General features: G+C 37.3%; 1 long non-coding RNA gene across 1 annotated transcript in view; it reads right to left on the bottom strand.

Annotated features, from left to right (window-relative positions):
* Window positions 1–5,246: 5,246 nt before the first annotated feature.
* LOC121479668 overlaps window positions 5,247–14,903 on the bottom strand; it is a 64,100-nt gene continuing 54,443 nt past the window's right edge. The window contains exons 2-3 of the long non-coding RNA XR_005984795.1: window positions 6,757–6,886; window positions 5,247–6,284 (exon numbers count right to left, since the gene is read on the bottom strand). This is a non-coding gene — a long non-coding RNA (uncharacterized LOC121479668). The remainder of the gene's footprint in view (window positions 6,285–6,756; window positions 6,887–14,903) is intronic.

The following is a 14,903-nucleotide window of genomic DNA, read 5'->3' as shown; positions in this document are numbered from 1 at the left end:
GCTGCCTTTATATTTTGTTGGTTTCCTCTGCTGTGCACAAGCTTTTTAGTTTGAGGTAGTCCCTACTTGTTTATTTTTGCTTTTGTTGCCTTTGTTTGTGGTACCAAATCTAAAAACTCATAAGCAGGACCAATGTTAAGGAGCTTATTACCTGTTTTATTCTAGGAGTTATATGGTTTTGAGGCTTATTTTCAAGTCTTTAATCCATTTTAAGTTAAATTTTTTTAAAGATTATTTATTTATTTATTCATAGAGACACAGACACAGAGAGAGAGGCAGAGACACAGGCAGAGGGAGAAGCAGGCTCCATGCAGAGAGCCTGACGTGGGACTCAATCCAGGGTCTCCAGGATCATGCCCTAGGCTGCAGACGGCGCTAAACCGTTGCGCCACCGGGGCTGCCCTATTTTGAGTTAATTTTTGTATATAACTTAATATAATGGTCCAGTTTTATTCTTTGACAGGTGGTTGTCCAGTTTTCCCAATACTACTTATTGAAGAGACAGTCCTTTCCATATTCTTGGCTCCTTGGTCATAAACTAATTGATCATACATGCATAGATATATTTCTGGGCTCTCTATTCTGTTCTATTGATCTGTGTGTCTGTTTTTATGGAAATACCACACTGTTTTCATTACTATGACTTTGTAACATAATTTGAAATCAGGAAAAATGATGTTTCCAGTTTATTCTTCTTTCTCAAGATTGCTTTGTCTATCTGGGGTTCTAAACAAATTTTAGGATTATTTCTTCTATTTCTGTGAAAAACTGCCATTGGAGTTCTTACAGGGAATGCATTGAATTTGTAGATTGTTCTGGGTAGTATGAACATTTTAACAATATTAATTCTTCCAATTCATTTGCATACAATATCTTCATATTTATTTATGTCTCCAATTACTTTTTTTTTAAAGATTTTATTTATTTATTCATGAGAGACATGACTCTGTAGAGAGAGGCAGAAACATAGGCAGAGGAAGAAGCAGGCTCCCTGCGGGGACCCTTGATCCCTGGACCCTGAGATCATGCCCTGAGCCAAAGGCAGATGCTCAACCACTGAGCCACCCAGGTGCCCCTGTCTCCAATTTCTTTCACCAATGTTTTATGGTTTTCAGTATACAGGTCTTTACCTCCTTGATTATATTTATTCCTAAGTATTTTATTTTTATTGATGCAGTTGTATATGGAATTGCTTTCTCAATTTCTCTTTCTGATAATTCACTATCAATGTATAGAAATGCAATAGATTTTTTAATACTTTGATTTTTGTATTCTAAAACCACTAAATTTGTTTATGAGTTCTAACAATTTTTGGTAAAGTCTTTAGGATTTTTATGTCATATGCAAACAGTGACAGTTTTATTTCATCCTTTCCAATTTGGATGACTTTTATTTCTTTTTCTGCCTAACTGCTCTGGTTAGGACTTCTAATACTATATTGACTAAAAGTGCCAAGAGTAGACATCACTGTCTTGTTCCTTAGTCATTTTTTATTGGATATTAGATCTTGGGAATTTCATAGTATTTGGGGATGAATATTGTATGCCTTAAAAAAAGTGTTAAATATTTTCTGAACAGTAGGTAACTTATTGGAAGGTTAGTTTGATCCTTTTAAGGTTATCGAAACGTCTTTTTAGGGTGAGTCTAGAGAAGCTTTTTTCTGGAGCTAATATAGTCCCATTTCTAAGGTATTGCCCTCATGGAGTCTCTACCAAACGTCCTTTGTATTCAGTGAAGTGTCTCTAGTTTGGATGGAAAAAAACTCTAATAATTAATGTGTGGGTATAGGGACATTTCATCTTACAGCTCCCCAGTAATTGTTCCTTCCTTGGAAGCTGCTCTTTTCCAGCTTCATGGGGTCTCATCCTATATATTTACATATTGGTATTTTGTCAAAACATGAGGGAGTTTCATGCAAATTTCTGAAGTTCTTTCTCCATGTAGCTTTATCCTCTCTGGTACTCTGTCCTATAAATTCTAATTGCCTGAATTCTAATCTCTGTCTCCTTAATCCCAGAAGATTGTCAGACTCTTTCTGTGTCATAGTCTAAGAATTATCCTAAGAGAGAAAACCTAGGCAATGGGGAGGGGGCTCATCTCTATTATTTTTCTTTTCTCAGGGATAAAGTCAACTGTTGCCTTATATCTAATATCTAAAAATAGGTGTTTCCCATATTTTGTCCAGTTTTTTAGTTGTTTATGGTGGAAGGGTAATTCTAGATTCTTTCTCCTGGCTGAAAAAAAAAAGGCAGCATATTTTAATAACTAATCAAAATGCTCAAGCTAAGGAGCTTAGCAACTTCAATTGTGTACTAATCTATGTCCAAGCTTCCTGGAATTCAGAGATTATAAGGGCAATAACTTCTGTGCTTGTTCTTTAAGAATCTAAATTCACGACTAGTTGTGTACATCACTAAGTACATTTAAGAACTTTCTTCTGTATCAGAAACATTCCCAATTGAAAGGAAATAATTTTATTTATAGAATCCCCTTCTCCCTGGCCATTTAATCATCTTCCTTTCTGTGTTTCCTTAAAAGTGTTTTCTTATAGTCTGGAGCATATTTATGATTATTTTGTAGCTTTCCCTTCCTCCATTCTGACACTCTCAATTCTGATGAAACTCAGAATTCTACCATTTCCACATAATTGTAATTTCTCCCTTGTTTTTATGATTTGGTCCAAGTTTACTTGGTCATTACTGCTTCCAACACCTACTTCTAAGGAAAGTGATTATAAGGGCACCAGTTACCAGTGCTCTGTTCTCAGAAGATTGAAACTTTGCACAGACATCTTTCTGTTCAGGAAAAGTTCCCATCCTTATTATATCTTGTCTCCAAGACAATCTTGTAATCTACACAAGGAAAGCATTTCTGAGGCATCTTGTCAAACATATTCTCTTATAACATTCACCTTATCTATTCTTCTCGTTGTTTAACTTCAGCCAAATTGGCCTCTGAATCCATTTTACTGATGGGGAGGATATATAGAATTGGTGTTAGTATAGAATATAGCTCTTTCTAGATAACAATGTCTCATAGTTAAATGATGATTATCTGTTATATTTCCCAGGTCTCTTACCCTCTATTATTTTGCATAGCAAAGGTAGGGCAGCAAGACACAGGCAACATTGTCAACAGCCATCAAACTCCCAAGTTAGGAAGAAGGAGTCTCCGGTTGAAGGGAAGATGGTTTAGTAACGTAAACAGAAAAGTGGAGGGCAGCCCCAGTGGCTCAGCGGTTTAGCGCTGCTTTCAGCCTGGGGTGTGATCCTAGAGACCCAGGATCGAGTCCTGCGTTGGGTTCCCTGCATGGAGCCTGCTTCTCCCTCTGCCTGTGTCTCTGCATCTGTCTGTCTGTCTCTCTGTGCCTCTCATGAATAAATAGATAAATTTTTTTTAAAAAGTGGAGGAGTGGAAGCAGCCACATCTATTTTGGGTTTTTTGGTGGTTTGGTAAATAGAAATAGGGCCTGTGACTTTTTTTTTACTGATTAGAATTTCATGATGTTTAATGATTTTTGAAAACTACAATATATTTTCCATGACCATAATTTACTATCATACACATATTGGCTCCTCTGGGATTTATAGAAATGGAATGTGTACACCCAAATTAAAAAAAAAAAAAAGCTGGCTCTGTGTGTCTTAAATATCAAATGTGAAAGGACCAGATACACAAAAAGCAGTCCAAACAAGAAACAAAAGTAATACAGAGGTTTTTTTTTTAAGATTTTATTTATTTATTCATGAGATACACACACACACACACGCAGAGAGAGAGAGAGAGAGAGAGAGGCAGAGACACAGGCAGAGGGAGAAGCAGGCTCCACACAGGGAGCATGGGATTCAATCCCGGAACTCCAGGATCATGCCCTAGGCCGAAGGCAGCCTAAACTGCTGAGCCACCTGGGCTGCCCAATACAGAGCTTTTTTTAAAGCACCTAAATCCAACAGCATTTATACCCCTCACCAGATATAACGGACAAGATAAAAGATCAATTTTTTCCTAATGCTAAATGAAGTTCATTTTCTCCTTCTTCAAAGATTATGAACATTATTTCCATAAAACCGTAAGATAAATGTGAAATGATTGATTCTGTCTACATTCAAATGTTTTAGTAGCATTTCTCAGAACCATCATGCATATATCATACACACAGAGATACACATATGCTTGGGTGGGGGAGACAGAGAGAGAGAGGCTAATTAGAGACAAGAAAATTGTATACTTGAAATAAGAGTGAATTATGTGACTATCATGCTAGTGTTAAAAAGTAGTGATATATTATCCTGGAAAAATGCTTTAAAAAATAATATATAAAAGACAGGGTACATGAGTGGGTGACTCAGTTGGTTGAGCATCTGACTTTTGAATTCAGCTCAGGTCATGACCTTAGGGTTATGAGATATAGCCTCGTATTGGGCTCTTTGCGGAGCATAGAGCCTACTTAAGATTCTCTCTCTCTATCCCTCGCTGCCCTCCCCTTCTCCTCTCTCTTTCTCTCTCTCCTTACAAAAATAAATAAATAAAGCAATACATAAAAGAATAGCATATTAAATTGTATTCTTCAATATGGCCAACTATGTAAACTAAAAGCATGTAGAATATTAGATGTGATTCTGTTTAAACATTATAGACTGAATGCACATATTTCTCTGTTGCCTCCTGAAACCACAGTTAAATGATGGCAAAATAATTGCTAAAAAGAACTAACAAAGAGAATACACCCAAAAGGTCAAAGAAAATGCCATTAGAGATACTAGTGGATAAGAGATATCATTTAAGTTTTAGATCCCTAATAGTAGATATACAAGCGTTAACTTACTGGAAAACCAGAGAAAGCTGAAGAAGTAAGGCATAAACAAAAAAGGAAGCTAATTCATGCCTCCATACCCCTGAAAGGCTCAGGAATTGGTGAAATTGATTATATTTGGAGGCAGAGATACAAAACTGCTTGAACATCTATTTTAAAAGCATTTAGATCATACAGGTCTTCTTGCTGTCCTCACACAATCAGATACAATCCCAGAAAAAATACTGAAGATTTATTGACCTGAGAATTAAACCAAGGAACTCAAGATTTTCAGATACATTGTTAGATGGGGAGTAGCAGAAAAAGAGGGATATTGGGGCAGCCCAGGTGGCTCAGCGGTTTAGCACCGTCTTCAGCCCAAACTGTGATCCTGGAGACCCGGGATCACGTTGGGCTCCATGCATAGGGCCTGCTTCTCCCTCTGCCTGTGTCTCTGCCTCATTCTCTGTGTCTCTCATGAGTTAAAAAAAAAAAGTCTTTGAAAAAGAGGGATATTAACTGAGTGAACCCATTTCTCCCACTCACCTCCAAGGATACAACCTATCAGAATTGTATACTTTGTATACTTTTTTATACTGAAGATTGGATTTCCCTCTGTTCTGGCTTTTAAAAAAAGACCCACATATATTGACAATCGGGTATTTCTTCACAAAATAGTCAGATTGTTTTCTAGGAAAGTCACTTGCACAAAGAGCTTCCAATCAGTTTTCAAGGCCTTCACTCAACATGTTTAGAAAAATCAAGGATCACCAGGCATTTAGAGACAACCTCTAAGCATAGAGACCAGAACAGATAGGAATAAGAGGAAACCCCAGGGAAAAATAGTAAATACCAAGATCAAAAGGATTAACATCTCAGAGATTTGGGAGAATTATTATATCCAAAAGAGGATCAGATTGCTGTTACATAAAAATCAATGGAGTAGTTGGATAATAAAGTGGAGATATCTTTTAGAAATTAGAACAAAGAGTCAGTGAGATGGAAAATTGGATAGAAAAGAGAAGAAAATGAGAGGATCAAACAGATGATTCTACATTGTACTAACAGACATTCTAGAAAGAGAGAACAGAGAAATTAAAGAAAAATTATTGAAGAAATATATGAGAAACATTTTCAGAAATAAAGAATGAAAATTTAGGGTAGAAGGGGATATTGAGTGTGAAGCTTAATGGTTAAAATATATGTTCCATACCAGTAAAGAACATCACAAAGTTTTAATCACATGGGATAGAGTTACAATTCTAAAAGCTTTCAGAGAGAGAAAAACAGGTCTACATAAAAAATGGTAATTAGAAAATAACAAAACATGCCTTTAAAATTCTTAAAATCCTTACCAAATTGGATGCCTTCTTTTTAAATATTTTATTTATTTATTTGAGAGAGAGATCATGTGCATGCGTGAACTGGCAGGAGAGGGAGAGAGAATCTGAGTGCAGAGTCCACTGCAGGGCTTGGTCCAGGAGATCATGACCTAAGCAGAAACCAAGAGTCAGCATCTTAACCCACTTAGTCACCCAGGCGCCCCAGGATGTCTTTTATTTCTTTCTGTTGTGTGACTGCTGTGGCTAAGACTTCCAGTATTATGTTGAATATAAACATTTTACACACACACACACACACACACACACACATATATATATATAGTATATAACATAAATATAATAAATATAAAGTATGCAATATATATCACTCTTTTTTGAACCACCAAAACAACATAAATATGAAAAGAAACTATTTATAATAAGCCAAACACACTCCTCTTGCACCTATCTTGATCTCTGCTAAAACTTTCAAAGACATTCTCATCTTTCAAAATACCATTAAAATTAAGTAAATGTAAGAGGAAAATAAATAACACCTAATTGCTTTGAAATCATCATATTTACCTCTACTATCTGTTATCAATGCAGAAACTCATGGTTTGCGTCATATTCTGTGTATACCTGTGTAATCCAGCCATTGTGTTCCCCTTCGAAGGAGCATTGCTTGGTATGGGATTGGTGCAAGGTGAAAGGGCTCAGGAGGGAAGGTTGGCAAAAATGGTCTGATTCCTTGAGATTTCCATTTCCTCATCTGTAAAATAAACCCAATAAGTCCTCCCTTAAAGGAGTGATCTTAAAAGAAATGATCTATTTAAATCATCTGCCAAACTGCCTGACTTACATACAGTAAGCAAGTAGCAGATATTTTTCCTTCCTCCATGACATTTTCATATTTTTAAAAGCACCTGCCACAGTGCTTTGTATGTGATAGATAGTGAGAAGCTATCTGTGGTATAAAAATGTCATACTTTCAAAGTAAGTTATTAACCTGATTGCTAGCTTTCTTTTCTTCAGGCTAAGAAATATTAGATTGTTATGAAGGTTTTTGTAAAGGACTTAATAATTTTGAATGTTCTTCTCTGGACTTCCTCTAAATCCTCCACTGTGGCAGATAATCCTGGGTGCCTCACCCACAGCCATGCACCCATAATGCCTCTTAGTGGAAAGAGACTCCTTCCTTTCCACTATAGGCTGAAGAAACCAGATATTTAGTTTCCTAGCATCCCTTGCTGCCAGAGAAGGGGTAAGTAAGTGAGCCAATTGGATCAATGGGACCTAACAGGAATGTGCTGAGAAAACTTCTGAAAAGATTTTCTTCTTTAACAAAACAGAAACACTCTCCTTCCTGCTTTTGTTACTGGAGAGCATGATGTTTGGAACTACACCAGCCATATTGTGACCATGAGAAGAGGTTAAAAGAATCACAAAGAAGCTGAACCTAGTGCTACCTACAAATTCTAGCTATAAGGTAAAATAAACCTCTACTATTTAAGCTCCTTTTAGTCAGATGTTCTATTTCTTGAAGCCTTAAGTGCCATTTAGATACATCTACAATAAGTTTAAGTTGTATAGCCTTGCCATGAACCCAGCATTTTAACAACCAATGCTGGTAAGTAGACACATTAATAGTTGATTTTCTGTTTTCTTTTTATTTACTGGCTAATTAAGAAATTTTCTCTTTAGCTAAGGTGAATCAGCATATCAACCACTCTCTGCATTGAGTTGGTGGTGGTTGCCTTCAAACGTGAGACAGCTTTATTTGCCTGGTTTTATTTATTTTTAGTTTTTAGTTTTAGTTTTTAAGATTTTATTTATTTTTTATGAGAGACACAAAGAGAGAGGCAGAGACATAGGCAAAGGGACAAGCAGGCTCCCTGTGGGGAGCCTGATACGGGACTCGATCCCAGGACCGCGGGATCACGACCTGAGCCAAAGGCAGATGCTCAACCACTGAGCCACCCAGGTGCCCCTATTTGCCTGGTTTTAAACCTAAAATTTATTACTGTTAAAAAATTAAAAAGTCATGCAATTCAGAAAGGTAGAAAAAAAAGTAAAAACCGCTCTTAGTTCCACATCTTAGAGAAAACCATAGTTGCCATTTTGCTGTTTACTTCTAGACTCTTTTTTTTATGTATCCACTTTACTTATTTTATAACTGAATCAGACTACTCCAGAGAGCAAATTGGTTATGACAGGTGGAAGTCAGAAACCTGAAGTCCTTCTAATGACACAGCCAGAGGAGCAGAGGCTTGTTAGCATACTTGGAAGCCCTAACCTGTGATCTGTCATGGCATTTATCCAACTTGCTTTGGAGAGGTAATCTGGCTTTTACTAGATGGACTGTTTTTTTTCTTTCCCACCTCTAACTAAATCTATTCTCAGCAGATGTTCACCAGGGGTGGAAGTTTCCACAGAACAAGACATTGATTCAGTGTATTAACAGTTTGGAGTCAGCTGGGAAAGCAAACCTACTTTCTGATACACACAGAGCCATACTGGTAAACCAGAGTGGCAAGTGAGAATGGCTGCATTAGGGGGAAATAGCCTCAAACTGTAGGGAAAGAACAGAGAGACTAAGGATGCCTGAGAGGCATCCTCAAGAGATGTTAAAGGGGCCATGGCCTAGGACAAATGGCCTTTAGCTACTTGGCCCAAATCTATAAGCTGCTTATCCATCATCTCAAGTGGTTGTATTTCCAAATGATATACTGATGACTGTGATATTTTTAAGACTCTTTTAATTAAATTTTGTTTGAAAACACACATATTAGTGTTTGTGGTATTGGGTAATGACAGTGGGGACAGGGAGGGAATAGGGAGGGAGTGAGGAAAAGTTAGAGGAAGCCCCCTACCACCACCACCGGCCTTCATATGGTCCAGGAAGGATTTGCTGTGGACGAAGGGGATTGAAGGAGCCTAGCAGGGCTGTCTTCTTCCCTATCCACCTGCATGGTCATCTCTTTGATGTTGGCTGCTAAGTACTTTGAGTCTAAATACTCCCAAACTAACTCAAGCCTTGGCTGGGAGTAACTGACAGCTCTCAGACTTGGACCTCCAGAATAGTGGCTTATTTATTTCCTAGTGCTGCTGTAACAAAGTACCAAAAACTGGTGGCTTACAGAGTGGCATGATATATTTAAAGTGCGGAAAGGGAAAAATCTGCAGCCAAGAATACTCTATCCACCAAAGCTGTCATTCAGAACAGAAGGGGAGACCAAGAGTTTCTCCAACAAACAAAAGCTAAAAGGGTTCAGTTTAGTTTACAACTAAACCAGTTCTACAAGAAATGTAAAAGAGGACTCTGAGTGGAAAGGAAAGACCATAAGTAAGAGTATAAAAAGTAGGAAACACAAAAGCAGTAAAAAGAAGTAGAACTATAAAAATCAGTCAAAGGATTCACAAAATAAAAGTATGTAAAATATCATACCATATACCATAAAGTGTATGGGGAAGAGGCATAAAGAATGAGTTCAAAATTAGGTGATCATTGACTTAGTATTGACTGCTGCATACCAAAGATGTTATATACAAACCTAATGGTAACCACAAATCAAAACCTAGTAATAGATATGTAATGAAAAAGAGAAAGAAATCCAAATATATCGTTAAGGAATGGCAGCAAACCATAAAAGAGAGCAAGAGAAGAAAGCATCAGAGAAACACTACAAAAAAAAAAAAAACAACACAAAACAAGTAACAAAATGGCAATAAATACATATTTATCAATAATTACTTCGAATGTAAATGGACTAAAAACTCCAGTCAAGAGATGCAGGGTGACGGAATGGATCAAAAAACAAGACCCATTTATATGCTGCCTACAAGACACTCATTTCAGACCTAAAGGCATCTGCAGAGTCAAAGCAAAGCGATAAGAAAACACTTATCATGCAAATGGGTGTCAAAAGAAAGCCAGGGTAGCAATACTGGTATCACACAAAATAGACTTTAAAACAAAGACTATAACAAGAGACAAAGAAGGACAATGTATAATGGTAAGGCAGATAACCTAACTAGAATATATAACAATTATGAATAACTATGCACCCAACAGGAGAGCATCCAAATACACAAAACCATTAATAACAAGCATAAAGTAACTAATTGATAGTAATACAATAATAGTTGGGGACATTAACCCTACCCCTTACATCACTAGATCATCCAAACAGAAAATCAACAAGGAAACGGGAGCTTTGAAGGGTACACTGGACTGGATGGATTTAACAGATATATTTAGAACATTTCATCTTAAAATGGCACAATACACAGAACATTCTCCAGAATAGATTACATATTAGGCCACAAAACAAGTCTCAACAAATTCGAAAGGATCAAAGTCATACTGTGCATCTTCTCTGACCATAATGCTATGAAATTAGAAATCAGCCACAAGTAAAAATCTGGAAAGAGCACAAATACATAGAGGTTATTTATTTATTTTAAAGATTTTATTTATTTATTCATAGACACAGAGAGAGAGGCAGAGACACAGGCAGAGGAAGAAGCAGGCTCCATGCAGGGAGCCCGATGTGAGACTCGATCCCAGGTCCCCAGGATCACACCCCAGGCTGCAGGCGGCACCTAACTGCTGCGCCACCGGAGCTGCCCTACATAGAGGTTAAATAAAATGTTACTAAACAATGAATGGGTCATCAAGAAATAAAAAATTGTATGGAGATGAATGAAAACGAAAACACAACAGTCCAAAATCTTTAGAATACAGCAAAAGCATCTACGTTCCGAGAGATATTTACAGAAATACAGGCCTATCTCAAAAAGCAACAAAAATCTCAAATAAATAATTTAATCATATGCCTAAAGGAGCTAGAAAAAGAAGAGCAAAAACTCAAAACTTAAAGCCAGCAGTAAGAGAGAAACAAAAAAATTAGAGCAGAAATAAATGATATAGAAACTTAAAAAAAAAAACCCACAATAAAACAGATCAACAAAACCAGGAGCTGTTTCTCTGGAAAAATCAACAAAATTGATAACCTCTAGCCAGATTCATTCAAAGAGGAGAGAGAGAGAGAGAGAGGAAGGACACAAACAAAATCACAAATGAAAGAGAAGTAACAACCAGTAACACAGAAATACAAACAATTGTAATAGAATATTAAGAAAAATTGTATGCCAAAAAATTGGACAACCTAGAGGAAGTGGATAAATTCCTAGAAACATATAACCTACCAAAACTGAAGCAAGAAGTAATTGAATGGACCAATTACTAGCAGTGATACTGAATTAGTAATCAAAAAATTCCCAACAAATAAACATCCAGTACCAGACAGCTTCATAAGCAAATTCTATCAAACATTTAAAGAAGACTTCATACTTACTCTTCTTTAACTATTCCAAAAAAAATAGAAGAAAAAGGAAATGTTCCAAGTTCATTCTGTGAGGCAAGCAGTACCCCGATACCAAAACAGATAGGCAATCACAAACAAAGAGAACTATAGGGCAATATCTCTCATGAATAAAGATGCAAGAATCCTCAACAAAATACCAATGAATCAAATCCAACAATATATTAAAAAATCATTCACCATGACCAAGTAGGACTTACTTCTAGGATGCAAGGGTGGGTCAATATTTGTAAATCAATCACTGTGAGATGTTACATCAACAAGAGAAAGGATAAAAAACATATGATCATTTCAACTCATGCAGAATAAGCATTTGACAAAGTACAACATCCATTCATGATAAAAGCCCTCAACAAAGTAGGTTTGGAAGATGTAATAAATACATTTATGAAAAACTTACACCTAACATCATACTCAATGAGGAAAAACAAAGAGCTTTATCCTAAGATCAGGAAAAAAACAGGGATGTCCACTCTCATCATTACATTCAACATAGCACTGGAAATCCTAGCCATGATCAGACAACAAAAAGAAATAAAAGCCATCAAAAATTGGTAAGGAAAAGTAAAACTCTCACTATTTGTAGATGACAAGATACTATATATAGAAAGCCTAAAAGACTCCATCAAAAAACTTCTAGAACTGATAGACGAATTCAGTAAAGATATAGGATACAAAATCAATGCACAGAAATCTATTTCCTTTCTATACATTAATAATGAAGCACCAGCAAGAGAAACTAAGAAAACCATCCCATTTACAATTGCACCAAAAACAGTAAAATGCCTAGGAATAAACTTTTTTTTTTTTTAAGATTTTATTTATTTATTTTTGAAAGACACAGAGAGGCAGAGACACAGGCAGAGGGAGAAGCAGGGAGCCTGATGCAGGACTGGATCCCAGGACTCCAGGATCACCACCTGAGCCAAAGGCAGACGATCAAACACTGAGCCACCCAGGCATCCCTCCTAGGAATAAACCTAATCAAAGAGGTGAAAGACCTGTAGTCTGAAAACTATAAAATACTGATGAACGAAATTGAAGATAACAGAAACAAATGAAAAGATAATCCTGCTCGTGGATTAGAACAAATACTGTTAAAATATCCACACTACCCAAAGCAATCTACAAATTTAATGCAATTCCTATCAAAACACCAACAGCATTTTTCACAGAACTAGAACAAACAGTCCTTAAATTTGCATGTAATTACAAAAGACCCTGGATAGCCAAAGCAATCTTGATAAAGCAAAACAGAAACTAGAGGTACCAAAATTCGAGACCTCAAGTTATATTACAAAGCTGTAGTAATTGAAACAGTATGGTACTGGCATAAAAATAGACACCTGGATCAATGGAACAGGATAGAAATCCCTGAAATAAACCCACAATTATTATTATTATTATTTTTAAGATTTTATTTATTTATTCATGAGACACAGAGAGAGAGAGGTAGAGACACAGGCAGAGGGAGAAGCAGGCTCCATGCAGGAAGCCCGATGTGGGACTCGATCCCAGGTCTCCAGGATCAGGCCCTGGGCTGAAGGCAGTGCTAAACTGCTGAGCCACCCAGGCTGCCCATAAACTCACAATTATAAGGTCAATTAATCTTCAAAGAGGCAGTAGGAAAAAGAGAGTCTCTGCAAGAAATGGTGCTGGGAAAACTGGACTGCTACATGCAAAAGAATGAAACTGGACCACTTTCTTACACCCTATACAAAAATAAACCCAAAATGGATTAAAGCCCTAAATCAACAACACAAGAGACAAGTGGAGAAAGAGGGACCCTCATACACTGTTGGTGGGAATGTAAACTGGTACAGCCACCGTGTAAGATAGTATGGAGATTCCTCAAAAAGTTAAAAATGGAACTACCCTATTACCCAGCAATTGCACTATTGAGCAATACCCAAGGAATACAAAAACACTAACCCAAAGGGATACATGCATCCTTATATTAATTATCATCATTATTTATAATAGCCAAGATATGGAGCCAGCCCAAGTGTCCATCAGTTGATGAATAAATAAAGAAGATGTGGTGTACATATACAATGTAATATTACTGAGCCATTAAAAGAATAAAACCTTGCTGTTTGCAACAACATGGATGCCAAGTGAAATAAGTCAGAAAAGGCAAATATCATCTGATTTTGCTCATATATGGAATTTTAGATGCAAGACAAAGGAAAAAGAGAGAGGAAGAGAGACAAACCAAGGAACAGACTCTCAACTATAGAAAACAAACTGTTGGGATCTCTGGGTGGCACAGCGGTTTGGCGCCTGCCTTTGGCCCAGGGCGCGATCCTGGAGACCCGGGATCGAATCCCACATCAGGCTCCTGGTGCATGGAGCCTGCTTCTCCCTCTGCCTGTGTCTTTGCCTCTCTCTCTCTCTCTCTGTGACTATCATAAATAAATAAAAATTAAAAAAAAAAAGAAAAAAAGAAAACAAACTGTTGGGTCACCAGAGGGGAGGTCGGTGGAGGGATGGGTGAAACAAGTCATGGGGATTAAGGAATGCACTTATCATGATGAGTACTGAGTAATGTATAGGGTTGCTGAAATACTATACTGTAGATCTGAAACTAGTAACACTATATGTTAAGTATACTGGAATTAAAATTAAAAACTTGATTTAAAAAAAACCTGGTGGTAGGGTGCTGGGATTACTCAGTAGGATAAGTATCTGCCTTTGGCTCAGGTCATGATCCTAGGATCTTGGCATTGAGCCCTGTGTCTGGCTCCCTGCTCAGTGGGGACTTTCCTTCTCCCTCTGCCCCTCCTCCTGCTTGTGCACGTACTCTCTCTCAAATAAATATGCAAAATCTTAAGAAAAAAAAAAAACCCCTGGTATCTTAAAACAACAGAAATAAACTTCACAGTTCTGAAGGCTAGAAATCTGAAATCAAGACATCAGCAGGAACATGTTATCTATTTCAAGGCTCTAGGGAAGAATCCTTCATTGCTTTTATAGCTCTTAGTGTTTGCCAGCATCCTTGGCATTCTTTGGCTTTTGGATGCATCACTCTGATCTTTGCTGCCATTGTTATATGGCTATTTTCTCCCTGCATGTCTTCACAGTCTTGGCTACCATCTTCTTTTAAGGTTTTTTTTTTTTTTTAATTTGAAAAAGAGAGAAAAAAGAGAGAGAGAGAGAGAGAGAGAGAGAGAGAGACCACAAGTAGAGGAGAGGGGCAGAGGGAGAGGGTGAAGCAGACTTCTCACTGAGCAGGGAGCCGGATGCAGGGCTTGATCCCAGGATTCTGGGATCATGACCTGGGCCGAAGGCAGGCACTTAACCCACTGAGCCATCCAGGCACCCCTCACTGCCATCTTCTTAAAAGGACACCAGTTGTATTGGACTAGGGTCCCACCCTATTCTGGAATGACTTCATCTTAA

This window comes from Vulpes lagopus, chromosome 2 (genome assembly GCF_018345385.1).
Source record: "Vulpes lagopus strain Blue_001 chromosome 2, ASM1834538v1, whole genome shotgun sequence".
Classification (NCBI taxonomy): domain Eukaryota; kingdom Metazoa; phylum Chordata; class Mammalia; order Carnivora; family Canidae; genus Vulpes; species Vulpes lagopus.
This window is presented reverse-complemented; position numbering and strand designations above follow the sequence as displayed.